This window comes from Fukomys damarensis, unplaced genomic scaffold, assembly GCF_012274545.1.
Source record: "Fukomys damarensis isolate Sample0158 unplaced genomic scaffold, DMR_v1.0_HiC HiC_scaffold_9, whole genome shotgun sequence".
Taxonomy (NCBI): Eukaryota; Metazoa; Chordata; class Mammalia; order Rodentia; family Bathyergidae; genus Fukomys; species Fukomys damarensis.
The window spans coordinates 39,687,183-39,702,021 of NW_022900921.1; the positions used below are offsets into that span (position 1 = coordinate 39,687,183).

Consider the following 14,839-nt stretch of genomic DNA (forward strand, 5'->3'; position numbering starts at 1 on the left):
TGTGGATGAGCTATTTTGTGTATGGAAGGTGGCGTGACTCAGGCGAATCCTGCTTTCTTGCCTCAATAGATTCTGTGTTTTTGACACAGAATCAGAAGCCCGGGGCTGAGCTCAGAGCAGGGTGAGGTGCAAGGCCAGGACTTCCCGTTCCAAAAGACCTGTGGGGGGTGGGGGAGGTGCCTGTTGGTGGGAAAGGCTCCAGGGCGGGGTTGGGGGGAGTGCTGTGTCCCCCACAGCCTTGTGCTCAGCTCTGTGGGTCTCCTGTCACACAGGGTGCAGCTGAGCTCTCCAGGATGTGGATGGGATTTCAACCCAGGAGGAGAGAGAGATAAGAAATTGCAAGGGACTTCTATCTTTGGCCCAGCCCTGAAGGGAGCCCGAGGCAGTCTGGCTGGAAGGAAGACACTGGCTGACCTGAAGTCCCCTCTGGATCATCTCTGAACTGAAACTCAACTCCTGATTTCTGGTACATCCCCACCCCACCCCCAGTCACCTGCAAATTATGATTCTTTCCTGGAATTCTGGGTATTTGACACAGTGGAGGCACCCAGCATTTAAAAAAAGCTATGCATTATATACAATTAATGCATTGTATACAATTACAAAAGCTCTTTGTGCAAAGACCTTCATGACAAATTATTATATAAAGAATGCAAGCTGTGCAATGATATGCGTGGTAGATTTTTACTATAAATGTATGCAAATGTATAGTTTTGGAAGGTAGCATACTAAACCATTGAGCGTGTTGAGAGTAAGAGTTTGAGAGTAACTGGAAACTTTAATTTTTTTACTCTGTAGACTTTTCACTCCCAGAAATTTTGGATATTCTTAAAAACATGATTTGTCATAGGATATGGGGTGTGATTAAAAAATATGATGGTTTAGAATTTTAAAATTATTGCAGTAAAAGACATTGCCATAAATCCCTCTCAAAATACTTCCCTTTGCTTCACACACATTTATCCCATCATCCTCACCACTTTCTGAAGCAGTTCCAGAAGTCAGTCTTCTTTTGTGAGTGTTTTTAGTTGCACTGTTATGACTGCCTTGATGTCTTGATTCCAAACGTTTACCTTTCGTGGTCATTTTGACTTTGGGGAAGAGCCAGAGGCCACACAGTGCTGGATTCAGTGACAAAGGTAGCTAACGACACATTATACACTTTTACTAGCCTGCTTTTCTGTTGGATGGCACCGAGCAGCAGCATCACCATAGTTTTTAATCGCACCTTGTAAAGACACTCAGGAAAGACGTCTTCCAGAATGGCTTCAGAAAGTGGCAAGAACCATGGGATAAGTGTGTTCAAAGAGAGGGCCATATTTTCAGGGGGCTAAATGGTAATATATCTTTTGCTGTAATAAATTTAAGAAAATTTAAAATATTCACCATATATTTTGATCACATCTTGTACATACAAAATGTTCTTTCATTGCCTCTGAAATGCCTCAGGAAACAGAAGGTCGATCCTATTCTAAAACCTTCTTTTATCTCTGAAACGAAGAGCGTAGGTATCTTCAATATTTTAAGTCTTCTCTATAGGCTTCTGATCTGAGTAACTCAGCTTTCACTCTTTATCTCTACCTTTTCTATTTGCTAATTCCTTTCATCACCATGGGCTTTATTATCATCAATTCTTAAAATGTGTACATTTTTTAAATTGGCATCTATTAGTTGTACACATTTATGTGGTACAGTGTGATATTTCAGTATGTACAATGTGGAATGGTCAGAGAGTAATTGGCACATTCATTGCTTCGGGCCTTGTATCAGTCACTTTCCAATCACTGGGACAAAATACTAGACACCCACAACTTAAAGGAAGAGAGGTGCTTTTGGCTCACAGTTTCCAGTGGGTTCAGTCCATCGCTGGCTGGCTCCGTGGCAGAAATGCATAGTGGGAGGGCCTGGTGGAGGGCAGCTGTGCATCCCAGGGCAGCCAGGAGTGAGAGGAAGAGTGAGAGGGAAAATCAGTTCAGGAATATACCCTTCCAGGTCAGGTCCCCAGTGACCCACCTCTTCCCACCAGGCTCACCTCTCAACAGCACATTCAGGATTAGTCCACTCATGAATACAGTGCCTCTAACGCAATCATCTTCCAAACACAGACTTTGGGGGACATTTAAATCCACACAATAACAGACACTTATAATTTCTGTGTGTTGGAAACATACAAAATCCTCTCCAGCAGCCAGTTTGGAATATACAGTAATTGCTGCCCACCATAGTACAGAGCACTAGAAGTGATTTGCCTGTCCAGCTCCTGTGCACCCATTAATCATCCTCTCTCCTCCTCTCCAGGCTCTGGTAACCACTATTCTTTTCTCTTCTGCGAGAGCACATTACTGCCCACTCCCAGTCAAGCTTCACTTTTACAAAACTGTCCTTTGCATTAGAGGGAAACTGTTTTGGAAGACATTTTCCACCCTTCAGGGAAAAGCAACATCTGGAACAAAACACACTCAACATTAGAGGCATGGTGGGATGCTTTCGATTTTTTTCTATTTCTTGTCTGATCCTTTTTTCATGCTAAGTTTGCTTCCTTTGTTCTCAGCCATGCATTGACTTATTCTCATACACTTTGATTTGAAAAGAATCAGGTTACTAGATTGGCACGAGACGGTTCCGCCTGTGGAGGGGCCCTTGAAGTAGTTTCTTCATTTACCTCTTCTGTTGATGAACTCATCACAGCCAAGTTCTGTCAAGGATCGGTCACTTCAGATGTAGTCAGAGCCGAGGTAAATGTGGAATTTCAGAGTTGTCCTCTGAGGATTCCTCCGTTATTCTGCATCCTACACTGCTTCCCTTGCTCAGCAGGCTTTGACAAATTGCCTGCGGCCTTTTTCCAGCTCCTGTATTCTGCCTGAAGCAATGGGGTAATTAATTCCTAAGACAATAATAATAAGTGGGTGATGGAGGTGGGTCTGGCAGCGCAGCCCAGCCTGGGCCAGTCAGGAGCCCAGAGCTGGGGGTGTTCTCACCACCTCTTCAGGCCTTCAATATTGGACCTTCACTGGGCTCCTCTGGCAGCACCTCACCACATTCCACACTGGCTTTCCGGCCTCTCTTCATCTGCTTGATGTCCCTGTGGAGCGAGAGGAGCCCCTCCCAGAACAATGGGGAGAACAGAAGAGCACGGCTGTGGGGTGCGGATGCGCCGGCTCACCTCTGAGGACATTTGTGTGCTTTGTGCAGATAAGAACTTACCTGTTACCTGACCACTTAAAAATTCTATGAAAAGCAAACAACAGCATAAAGATAAAGACAGAGTGTGTAGCAGGCCAGGGGGTGGCTGTTGCCCCTCGTGGGTGCCCCTGCAGGGCCTGCCCCTGGCTCCTCTTGGGAACGCTGGGTTCAGAGCTGCTGGCAAGCTGATGCTCAGCACTTGCTGGGGTTGTGGCTGTTATTCCAATCCTTTTGAGGGGCCTGAGGAAGAGTGTCCTTAAAGGCCTTTCTCCTGCTTCCCCCACAGGTGTCCCCTAGACCAGGAGCAGCCACTCTAGACACCAACATGAGTGAGAATCTGCTGCCAGGGAAAACACATGGGTACAGTGCACCTGCAGGGCCTCTACGGTAGGTGGGCCTGCATTAAGGGCTGTGCCTTCCTCAGGTGCCCTCTGCTCTCCTTCACCCTGGACCTGGTGAACTCCAGCAGAAGAGGGCAGGGCTGGTCATGTGCAGAGGGAAGGCAAGGAGTATCGGGGCCTCCAAGGCAGCTGGGGCTGCAGGTAGCTGCTGCTGGGTGGTCTCTAGGACACTGTCTGCTTGTGAGGGAGCCGAGAGCACAGCTAGGGTTACCCGCACACCGGGCATTTCCTAGCCCACACCACCCACCTCCGTGGAGCCTGCTAAGCCTGCAGAAGCCAGCAGTAAGCTGTACCTCCTGAGTCAGGGCTGGGGCCCCACAGTGGGAGACCATGTTGGCCTTCCGTGCCTCTTCCTCCCCCTCTCCCTTTGCTCTCTCTTGCAGCACCACTATTGCATTGTAGATGCTGTTGACTTTGCACTTGACGAGGCCTATGAGAGGTTCAACTGGCATTTTGGCAAGAAGGGCCAGGAATGTACTTTCACGGTCTACTTCCATTCCAGCCACATCACTGACACCTTGGAGTGGAGACATCCTGGTAAGATGCCACTTAACTTGGGCTTTGCTCTGCATGGAGCCTGGATGCCTGGCTCTTTCCGCATTCTCTGGATGTCAGGGTGTGGCAAGCTATGGAGACATTTCAGAACCGGGGGTGGTGATGAACCCTGGCCCACCTGGGCGTCTAGCTCTGCCCTCCACCCACTGGGTGCCATGGCACATTTCTTCACCTCTCTGTACTTGGGTTCCTCACCCTCTATAATAACAGAAGACATGTCAGGAGGTCTCGGGATGAAGTGGGATCGTGATTACAGAGCAGGCCCAGCGCCAGGCACAGATGAGCGCAGGAGTCACGTGCATGCCTCCTGAGGGTTGGGAAGGGTGCAGCCCCTACCCAAATGCCTGAGCAAAGTCGTCCTTGAGTGTCCTCCCTTCCCCTCACTTCTGTGGGCAGAGCTTTCCTTTAAAACTCTGAAGCGTGTTGTTTATGATTAGTGAATTGGATTGGATGGATCACTGAACTACTGTATTAAATGCGATGATGACAGATGCCACGTGGCCTTTGTTTCTTCAGCATGTGTTGCTCAGGGGGTCAGCATGTGGCTAGCTGTGTCTTTACTCTGCACATGGGGACAGGGGCTGGGCTCCCTGTGGGGCAAGGCAGGCTTGGTTCTTGGCAGCCTGGGCATGGCTGGGTGATAGCTATTAGGACTCCCGTGACCAGGACCCTTCCCCTGGGACAACTCTGCGAGTGATGGGGGAGGATGTAGATCTCCACTTGTCCCCCTGCTGACTCACCTGTGGTTTCCATTCCCAGAACCTCTTCTGTTGTGCTTTGGTTTTGGGGGAATCATGTGTGCTCCTTGTTTCTCCCACAGCTGAGCTGAACCTGACCTCACCCCTCTAACCACACCCAGACCTTCCCAGGAAATATTCTGGGTGCAAAATATGCAATTTTCTCACTTGTGAGAAAAGAAATGAAGAGTAATGTGCTACTTTGCACCATTTTGCACATTTTCAGTCACATAAAAACAATGACACACCAAAACCAGCCTTCCACTTAGCTCACCCTTTAGAGACTATGAAATCTTGAGACAGGCTGGCACCACTCTACCTCCAGTCTCTCCCTGTAGACGGCGAGGCCTTACCTGGTCCTGAGCCAGGCCAGCTGCCGGCACAGGACTTCTCACCCCTCACTTGCCTCCTGCCAGGCATGTGCAGGGCAGGCCTTTCCTTTTCCCTTTTCTACTTACCTTTTGCCACAACACCCCAGCTTGATGGTGAACTCCTGGGGAGCAGGATTAAACTTTGACCTTCTAGGGTTTTTGTAAAAGAAAGTCATGCTCACTGTAAATTAAAATATGCAAAACATAGCCAAGTGCAAGGAGGAAAGTATCAGCTGGAATCTAGTCCTCTGGAGAGAGCCACTGCAGTGTTGGTTGTGACATCCTGTACCCAGTGATTTGCATACACAGGTACACAAAGGGGATCACTGAAGTAGTCCTCACCCTAGTGGGAGCTGACCAGGTCTGGGCGGTGCTTTGTCATTTCTCTCCTATTTCTTTCTCTTCCCAATCCTGGGGACAAAGTTATTTATTTCTTTGTTCTTTGGCATGGAGATTGAACCCAAGGGCTCACACATCCCTGGCAGGCAAATGCTGTATGACTGGGCTGCACCCCTAGTCTCTGGGGACAAGTTTTTAGCATATTAGTAAGAAGAAAGTACTCTGATAAGCTCTGATTTATGGCCTTCATTGCATATTCAACTCACGTTTCTAGGGATCCGGAATGACAGCTGTACGTGGACACAGGCTCAGTAGGCAACTTCCAGGGTCTCTAAGCCTGGCTGTGTCCAGCTGGCCCCGAGCAAGTACCACAAACCCTCTGCGTCAGTTTCTTTATCTCTAAGATGGGGATCATCGTAGTAGCTCCTCATACATTTGTACTAGGTCAGTTGCGTGCCCCCACGTGGTATGTATCCAGTGGCCTCGGTGTGTAGCGGGCAGTGCCATCTAGGAGTGTGTAAGTGCCCCCTGTGCTGGTCTAACAATGAGGAAATCTACTAACAACGCCCTTCTCAGAGCTCAGACCTTGGCTAAGTGATACATAATTTAATTTCTAAAACTTGATAAATGAAAATCGTGTATATTAATTATGCATAACATGAGGTTTTGAAACATGTATACATTATGGACTGCTCAACCGAGCAAATTAACATGTGCATGACCTCATGTAATTTTCTTTTTGGTTACTTACTTAGCAATTTTCAAAAACAATACATTGTTATTAACTCACCCTGTTGTACAACATCAGTGGTATTTTCACTAGCACCTGCCCTGTGCCAAGCATTTGATGAGAGTGGTGCTGGCTCTTATTAACATGAAAAGCTCTGGAAATCTGAGAGCCATGGGCATGGCTCCACTCACTCAGGCAGCACACACAGCTCACCTTCTCAGAGGTCAGTGTATCTCTCCATGGCCTTGGCGGGACCGAGGAAGGGTACTCAAGCCAGGTGGGGCTGGGACAGGACAGCGTCCTCCTGCATGGGCATCAGCCTTCCTCACCCAGCCCACTTACCCATCAGTGCTTGTACCATATGCTGGGAGGTGCTGCAGGGGAGCAGCCAGGGCTCTGTTGTCTTGGGCCTCTGGGCATCGCCCTGGGCAGCCTCCCATGAGGAGTGGGGAACACTGTGTGCTGGTGAGTTTCAGGCCTGAGCATCTTGGGCAGCGCACGTCCTGACTCTGCCTTTCTCTTCTTATTGCTGCACTCTTGGCTTTGGCTCAGCGATCCCCTGGACCTTTTGCCTCCCCTGTTTGTGCTCCCTGTCTTCGTGGCCTGCATCCTGAGCCCAAGGGCTATCACCAATGCAACAAGGAGCTCAGAAGTTGTGTCCAACTTGTGTCCAACAGGAGGGATTATCACTTGCTTTGTTTTCTGGTCCAGATAGGAGAGAGGAGAATGAAGGGAAAGAGAGGTCATGCAAAACTTTAATCGTATCCAGACAGGTTTTTAGGTAGAGTCCACACTTAGAAGTTGGCTTGCAAAGAGCTAAACAAAGTGTCCTCCTCCTGGCCTCTCCCTGTCTGAGGCCACAGCAGCAGGACATTCACCCATACCCCCAGTGTGTGATTCTACAGCGAGTTCCCAAGTCTGCTGCTTGAGTTGGATTCTCTTGTTCTGCCAGCCTCTGGACAGACGGAGCCATCACATACACCACTGCTAAAGACACCCACAGTGAGGCAGGAGATTAGGACATGGCAAGGCGGCTGGACAGTTGGATGTAACCTGTCAGTCACAGAGACCTGTCTGTCACGGCTGGCTGCCCTGTGTGCGACTGCCCAGGTGTGACATCAGAAGAGGTGTAAAAGATGGTAGCTGTTAGCTGTTAGCCATGTGGCTGCCATGAGCCCACCCTGTACTCTGTGGGCGGACTTCTTTCCTACTTTAACTGGCCCATACTTGCTCTACAAATACACTTGCTTTTCTTTGTTTTCCTACCTCTCGTGCTACCTTCAAATAAATGTTAGATTTTTATGTTTTTCATTTGTTCTAATTCTTTAAACAGGACAACAAGAGCCTGGAAAGGACTACTGGTACTATCATGCTTGGTAACAGTGGGGTGAGTAGTTCCAGACAACACCTTATCAGTGCGGTATTTGGCCCCGGGTCACACGGCTGAGGTTCAGCTACAAATATCCCTTCCTAGTGTTCATTCAGCCATGCCACAGGCAGGAGGTCTCCCTGAGTGAGAGCGTGGTTGGGGTGTTGGGAATGTCACCTGGGCAGGTGAGTTAGGCAGGGAGACAAGCTCTGGGCTGCTTTTGACTTTGAGCAAACAGGCTGGCTATGTGACCCTGGGAAGATCCCTTAACCTCTCAGCTTTGCTTTTTCTTGAGCACTAGGAGTAGTAAACTGTGCTCCAGATGCTGAAATCACTGCCTTTGGGTCACACCTGGGTTAGAGGTTCTGCCTTGTGTTCAGCAAGAATTTTTCTTTCTGTTTGACAACAAAACTCCCTTTTTGTGGTGATGGTGATGATGGATGAGGATGTTTTGGGAAATCCAGGCCTAGGGGTACTTCATGCTCTGAGACCCTGAGATGGTTGCCTGTGAGGTGCACCTTGGACCTAGGCCTGAGTAGACTGCTCAGTGCTCCTCCCACAGCATCACAGAGCTCAGCCCACCATGGCGCCAAGGCAGGGCCACCAGAAAATGCTGGTCCAAACCCCACACTTCATCGTAAACCATCCACACTTACTGTGGTTCCTCATAGGCGTGGAACAAAAGACAGCCTCTGAGTCTCCTCTGTCTTAAAACCTCACTGCTCCAGCAGCCCCTAGGGCCCAGCTCTCCCTGCTCTTCCTCCAAGTAAGCAAACCCCAGCTTCTGCCCTTGCTCTGTGCCCTTCCTCAGTTTTGCCCCTAGGGACCAGGCTTAGCTGAGCAAGTGGCCAGCAAGAGGAGGGCAGGATCGCTCCTGCTGTTCCTCTCTCCCATCCTGCTTTCCCAGCTTGAAGCAGGAACCATCCCACTCTGACCTAAGTCATAACTACCTCCTGAGGCTTGTTATTTTCTGTGGTTTGAAAGAAGCTTCTTTAAAAAAATCAAAATAACTTGCATCTGTGTAGCTTTTCCAAACTTCAAAGTCTGCTCTTGATCTTACTTGCCTTGAAGTCCTGAGTCTGGACAGAACGTGGTCAGAGACGTGTTGCACAGACCCTGCAGCCCACAGAGCAGAAGAGGCAGCAACAGTTTGCCCTTGTCATGGCAGCAGCAGGAGATCCACCGACCATCGTTGAGGACGCCTAGCTCTCCTTTCTGCTGAAGCCATAGGGCCTGAGAGATTCAGCTAGCATGTCGGTGACCAGGGATGTCATGGGAGATGAACCTGTGGCCTCCTCATACACAGTGTCCACCCTCCTCAGCACCCCCATGCACCCTGGGACTTATACAGGGCACCTTTTTGGTTTGTTTGTTTTAAAGCTTTCAGTGTAAACTGAGTGATTACATAACTTCTCTTGTAATTCTTACAGGGTTGAAAAAAAAAAGACTCAAAACAAACAATGGATATTCTAAGTCAGGTGTGTTGAGATATTTTGATCTGCGTTTCAAGCACTGTTGCAATCCTTGGCTATCCACTTGCTTCTGGGGACAGAGATTCGAGGCTGGCACTTTGCACCAATCAGCTGTGCAATGCAGTGCCACTCCAGGGCAGGGACTCTTGATTCTCACAGCAGCCTTTTACTGAAAGTTCACATAGAAAAATCTCCCGCTAATTCCAACCCATTAACTAGGAAAAGTTTTTTCCTCATAATTTTTGGTGGAAATTTCTTCTGTCACTTTTAAAATAAAAATTATAAAGACAGCCTGCAGAAAATAATACAGGGGAAGAGGAGAAAATAAAAATGAACCACAATCTTATCCACTTGTGACATTTTGTTGTGTTTCTTTCCAGTTCTCAGTATATGTACACATAGGTGAAACTTTGTCATTTTGGAATTCCTTATGCATATAACTTTGTCCTGTAGCTTTCCATTTAGCATTGTATCATAACTGTATTTGCCATCATTAAATAGTCTTGAAATGCCATATTGAAGTTTGGACAGTACATGCCACCTTATGGATGCTCTGTGCCTATTTAACCCTTCCCATACTGTGGGACACGGGCACTGAGGCCAGCTCTTTACAGCTACATATAAAGCCTCAATGAACAACTCTGCAAAAGAAGCCCAAATTTCTGACTTTCCCCTTCCAATGGTTTGCCAGGCGGGTTGTTGCAGGGAAGGATGAGGCTCTCAGCTCACATTGCGAAGTTGCTTTGCAGATCGGTTCTGCCAAGGACAGACAGCCTCTTCAGCGGGGGCTCTGGAGGTGAGAAGGTCGGTGTTTGCCTTTTACATTCTTCTGTGATTCCGGAAGTAAAGAGAGACTTGTTACTTGGGCCAGAAAGGAAGAAGAAAATGAATGAATGTTGAGCATTTACCTTGTGTGAGTCCTGTGGAAAGAACATTAATGGTATCATGCCTGGGGAGAAGCTCTTTGTAGAACATCCCACAAACTTTCTTGGCTCCTTAAAGATTTTATTAAAGTCTTTATTATTTTCACCTTTAGCGTATCCTGTTCTTAGAGCATCTGTGTTTTAGGTAAAAGCCGTATCAATCACCCAGGGGTAGTGCAACCCCCAGGACACTAGCTGGTTACTTGTGGCTTCTCTTTCTACCGAACCCTCAGCCAGCAGGCTGGACGCTCCCTCCATGGGATGTCAAATTTGTCACTTTACACATAATTCTGAGTACACAGAGTCCAAGGAAGGCAGTCCTCAGGGTGTCTAGACAAGCAGCGTGAGCTTGTTGAGGTGAATTTATTTTTCTTCAGGTTCAGAGCCATTTTTTCCCCCTCCTAACTGCAGAGTTCAGAGCCTCATGGGTGATTCTGAGTGTCAGGGAAGCCCAACATTATGATTCTCAAGTTTAGGTTTATTTCTTTTAAAAATTCATGAAAAGGATTTATAGAAATGTCTTAATTAAAGGCACGATTCTGGCAGCCAGCACAACCCCAGGCAGGGCTGGTGATACCTAATGAACCGATCAGGGAGGCTGCCTGATTCCCTCCAGGGCCAACCCCCTGGGACTGCCCACCACCACCTTCTCTTGGAACATCTCAGGGTCTAGGGCCACCCTGAGCACAGGGTTAGATGTGAGACCCTCCAGACTCCTCTTCCTGGGGCCCTGGCCTCCAGAGGCACCAACAGGAAAGGGAGAAGTCATCTGTTCTTCTGCACGCCAGAGGGTGGTGCCGTGGAGCAACAGGCTGGAGTGTCCCGTCCAGGGGACTGAGTTGGGGCTCCAAGTGGCCAGGGACATGTAGTTCTTCATCTCCATGGGGGAGTGGAACTGCCCATTTCTTAAGCAGTTCTGATCATGTATCCAAAGACCATATACTGGAATGGTAATTGAGAAGCTGATAAGGTGCTGGATGCAAGTTAATATCCCGGAGACTCACCCCGAATAACAATCAGCTGAGACGTGCAAGACACATGATTCTACGGGGGAATTTCAGTGTGCAGGGAACAAGATGGTCAGACCATGAGCACACAGCGGGGTTGCTCCTCCGCATGGGTGCCTCTGCCCCTTCTCAGGCTGCAGCCCAGGTTTCCTCTTTATATTTCTACCCTGCCTGTCTTCTCTGCACTCCTAGCTGCTGCCTTGGCATGGAGGCCCTGAGCACTGTGTCCAAAGCTTAGGGATCAGAGGAGTTCCATGGGGAACCTGGGGACAGGGAGCCCAGGCAGGTGCAGGGCAAGGTAGTGAGGTAGGGGAAGGTTCTAGAAGCCTAGGGGGTGGTGGGCCCTAGAGGTGGAGCTGTGGCACCATCTGCCCCTTATGTGAGGAGACTCTGGTGGCACCAGGGAGTCCCAGTCTTGGGAACAGGTGACTTGCTGTGCCCTGCCACTCTGGCATAGCTCAAAATGTAGAGCAGCCTTTGGCTCGTGGCCCAGGCCCCGCCGGCCTGTGACCCACAAGACAGAGCTGTGTGATAAGAGCTGGCCACCCCTTCCATGATGACAACGGGGCCTGGTTGGCCCCACGGTCCCTGGCTTGCTAGACTCATGATACCCAGCCTTCATTCGGGGAATGGGCCTTGCCTTGTGCCTGGCGTGTGGCTGACCCTCTGCCCACAGGAGACTGCCGTTCGTGGGCCTGAGCTTCGCGATGACACCAGTTTCTTGAGAAGTGCCTGAATTGTGCCAGCCTTGGAAGATGTTTTGTGAAGCAGTCTTTGTCAGGGTGTCACTTTGCACAGCTCTTCCAGGGCACAGAGGTGCGACCCTTCTTGATGTTTGCTAAGGTTTCTTAAAGGAAATCTCTCACCAGCTCTCTGGGGTGTGGCACTTAGCTGCTGGGAACAAACAAAGTTTATCTGGCAGAGAAAACTGTTTTGCAAGAGGTTTCCCACAATTACGGCAGGAGGGAGGGTCCCTGCCAGCTTGGCTTAGTCACTTGGGCTTAGGGGGAAGGTGGTTTTTTTGTTCTTTTTTTCTTTTTCTGAAGACAAGAGCCATCTGGGGGCAGGGCACTCAGGGGTAATTACCCTGCAAGGAAGACAAAAGCACTGCTGATTAGCAGTTTTCAGGGCCCTGCAGGTGGCTGATGGCTTTTGGTGGAATGTCACAAAGTAACCCGGCTGTGGGTGTGAGTCAGAAATCCTTAGGTCACTTGTGGTTTTCTTTCATGGTTTTGCTGTGACTATTAACTTGTTTTTACTTAACAAGAACAACAGGTGTTTGGGTGTCTGTTTGAACTGTGTGCCCTGCTCCCAGCAGCTTACTGGGTTTATGAGGTGCCCAAACTGGGCAGACAGTGAATTTATAAACTGGAAATAAGCAGTAGCCAGCAAAGCCTTTAGGAAGCCAGAAATGAGTCTTCATGAATGCCTTGGCATCCCTTGGCACAGACACTGAACCTGGTCTTGGTGGCTTTCAGTTGAGCTGGGAGTCAGGCAATCCACTCATTAGTTTGAATTGCTCACATATGGGGCCAGTCACTAGCACCCCCACAGACCCCTCTGGAGGTGAGCCCCTACTTTAAGCATGTGTGTTGCCAACCATGGCTTTGCTTGAGTACATGTGTCCCAGAGGAACTGGTAGCTCTCACCTTGTGTTCTGATGTTTTCTGGATGGAAATAAAAGCAGTGCATTGGCCCAAACACGGCTTTGAGTTTTCTTTCCTATCCAGGCAGCCAGACACTGAGGCTTTTCCATTCTTACATAGATGTATTCACTGATCCAGCACCAAGTGACAAGGACTCTGGCTTTCCAGCTCCAGGGCCCCATTGCTTCCCTCAGTCTTCAGGCCTACGATAATGAGTTTCTGGCTCTCCTGCGAGGACCTCTAGAAATGAGAATGTTTGGTGCAGAGAACATCTGCTTTACTCTGCACAGGGCTGGAGCGAATAGGCCTGGAAGTGGCTGTCGTCTGCCAGAAAAACAGGCCTGGAGCTTTTTTATGAAGTGACAGTTAAAGGAGATGCTTTTACCCCGTCCTCACTGTCCCTGTGTCACAGCTTGTGCCCGGGACCTGTCGACATGGCCGGAGCTTTAGTCTGCAAGCAGAGGTGGTCGGAATGCCAGCTAGTGACTGCTCAGTGCTCAGCCTTCTCTGTCCCCTGCCACCAGGTCAGACCCCAAAGCTGTGAGGACCCCCAAAATTGTGCGGAGCTTGGACTTTCTCACTATGATAGGGAACTCCAAAAATCTGCTGCCCCATAGCTCCTCTGCAGGTGACAGGGAGGAATCTGGGTGGTGGGGTGGGGTGGTGGGGAGGCTCAGGTGCCACAGTGATTAGAAATGAGTGTGACAGAAGTTGGTCTGAAGGAGCCGGCCAGCTCTACACTGCAGTTTCCAAAGCCAGGAGAAGGTGGTGGCTGCGAGTAGATTTTACTCTTATCTCTACTGTACCCCATAGCCTGTAGAAAATGGTTCCTTCATCTGTTGGATGAATCTGATTTTTTTTTAAAGGAAAATTCGGTTTTTCATTTTTTGAGAGGCTGATCAGGGTAGGAAGCCCATTAATAAACCACTAAGAACATCTTTGTAGACATCTTTTTCAAGTGAGGTAATCAGACCAGAGGTCCTGGGTCCCCTAACCACAGTGCTGTTGAGGTCTGAGCCAATACTTCCTCACCAGGAGGGTGATGCTTCACCAGGACACAGACCCACATGGGCTGGGAGCTTCCTGCAGCACTGGAGAGATGCACTCAGAGGGACTGTGTGTCTCAAGGTGCTGCACCCACAGTCTTGTGTGGCTGGTGGGGACTGTGGAAACCTAGAGACCTAGAGGCTCAGGGTCAGATGTGGACAGAAGTCTTAAAACACAGGCCACTCCCAGGGTTTCCCTTGGTGTGACCAGCATTGAGTAAGTGCCTACTGTGTATGGGCAACTGCGCTAGGCTTGAAAGGATGGAGCTGAAGTTCTTTCATTAAAAAAACCCAGTCCCTGGGGTTTGCTTTGCCATCAAGCAACAGCTCCAGCACGCACCACGTACCTGTCTACCTTGGTGTCCCGCTGGTGAAGCTGGACACAGGTGTGGGTGCTTGGTGTTCAGAAGAGGGATCTGCAGAGGTCTGGTACCACCTCCTCCTTTGTATGGTGGAAGCCAAGGTATCTCTGGGGAGAGCTTTGCTGCATGTTCCCTTTACCCTTTCATGGTGGTGGATGATCTGTTTCATTTCTCTTCAGTGACATCAAATGGCCATGACCTTTCCTCCTCCATGATCAGCTCTTGACCACAGTGAGTTCTCACTTCAGGCACAGCAGCAGCATGTGGCCAAGAGAGAGCTGAGCCAACGGCTGTCCTCTGAGGTCTCCACTCTCCGTGAGTGGCATACACATGGCCAGACTGGGAGTGAGCTGTCAGCCCCCTTCCACCAGGGCCTAGGAGAAGTGGGTGGGAGCTGCATCTGGCCCTCACTTGCCTGGAGTGGGTGTGGGACTTTCTTCTCTGTTCTCAGGTTCCAATGGTGGGAGGATATGTTCCTGCTCCTCCTGGAGGGGGCGTTCTCTAGGTGAGTGCTTTGTTTTTTTCCATCCAACTTACTATTCTGGCCCTGGAAGGAGCCCTGTCCTGTCTTGGGAAGGCTGTGAGAGCCAGACACAAAAGGGCCACAATGATGGGGACTGTGGCCACCACGCTGTGCTCAACAACACTCTGTGGCACGAGTCTCTCACTGGGAGATATATATACATATATATATATAT

At 49.3% G+C, this 14,839-nt stretch overlaps 1 long non-coding RNA gene across 6 annotated transcripts in view; it reads left to right on the plus strand.

Moving 5' to 3' along the window:
• LOC104872014 overlaps nt 1-11,451 on the plus strand; it is a 35,832-nt gene extending 24,381 nt beyond the window's left edge. For 2 of the 6 annotated variants that reach the window (XR_004516427.1, XR_004516426.1), the window contains exons 2-4: nt 273-466; nt 3,470-4,121; nt 7,650-9,447. This is a non-coding gene — a long non-coding RNA (uncharacterized LOC104872014). Of the gene's footprint in view, nt 1-272; nt 467-3,469; nt 4,122-7,649; nt 9,448-9,906 lie in introns of those variants that run through there. The other 4 variants (XR_004516430.1, XR_783029.1, XR_004516429.1 and 1 more) reach the window with 4 other exon arrangements.
• The last annotated feature ends 3,388 nt before the right edge of the window (nt 11,452-14,839 follow it).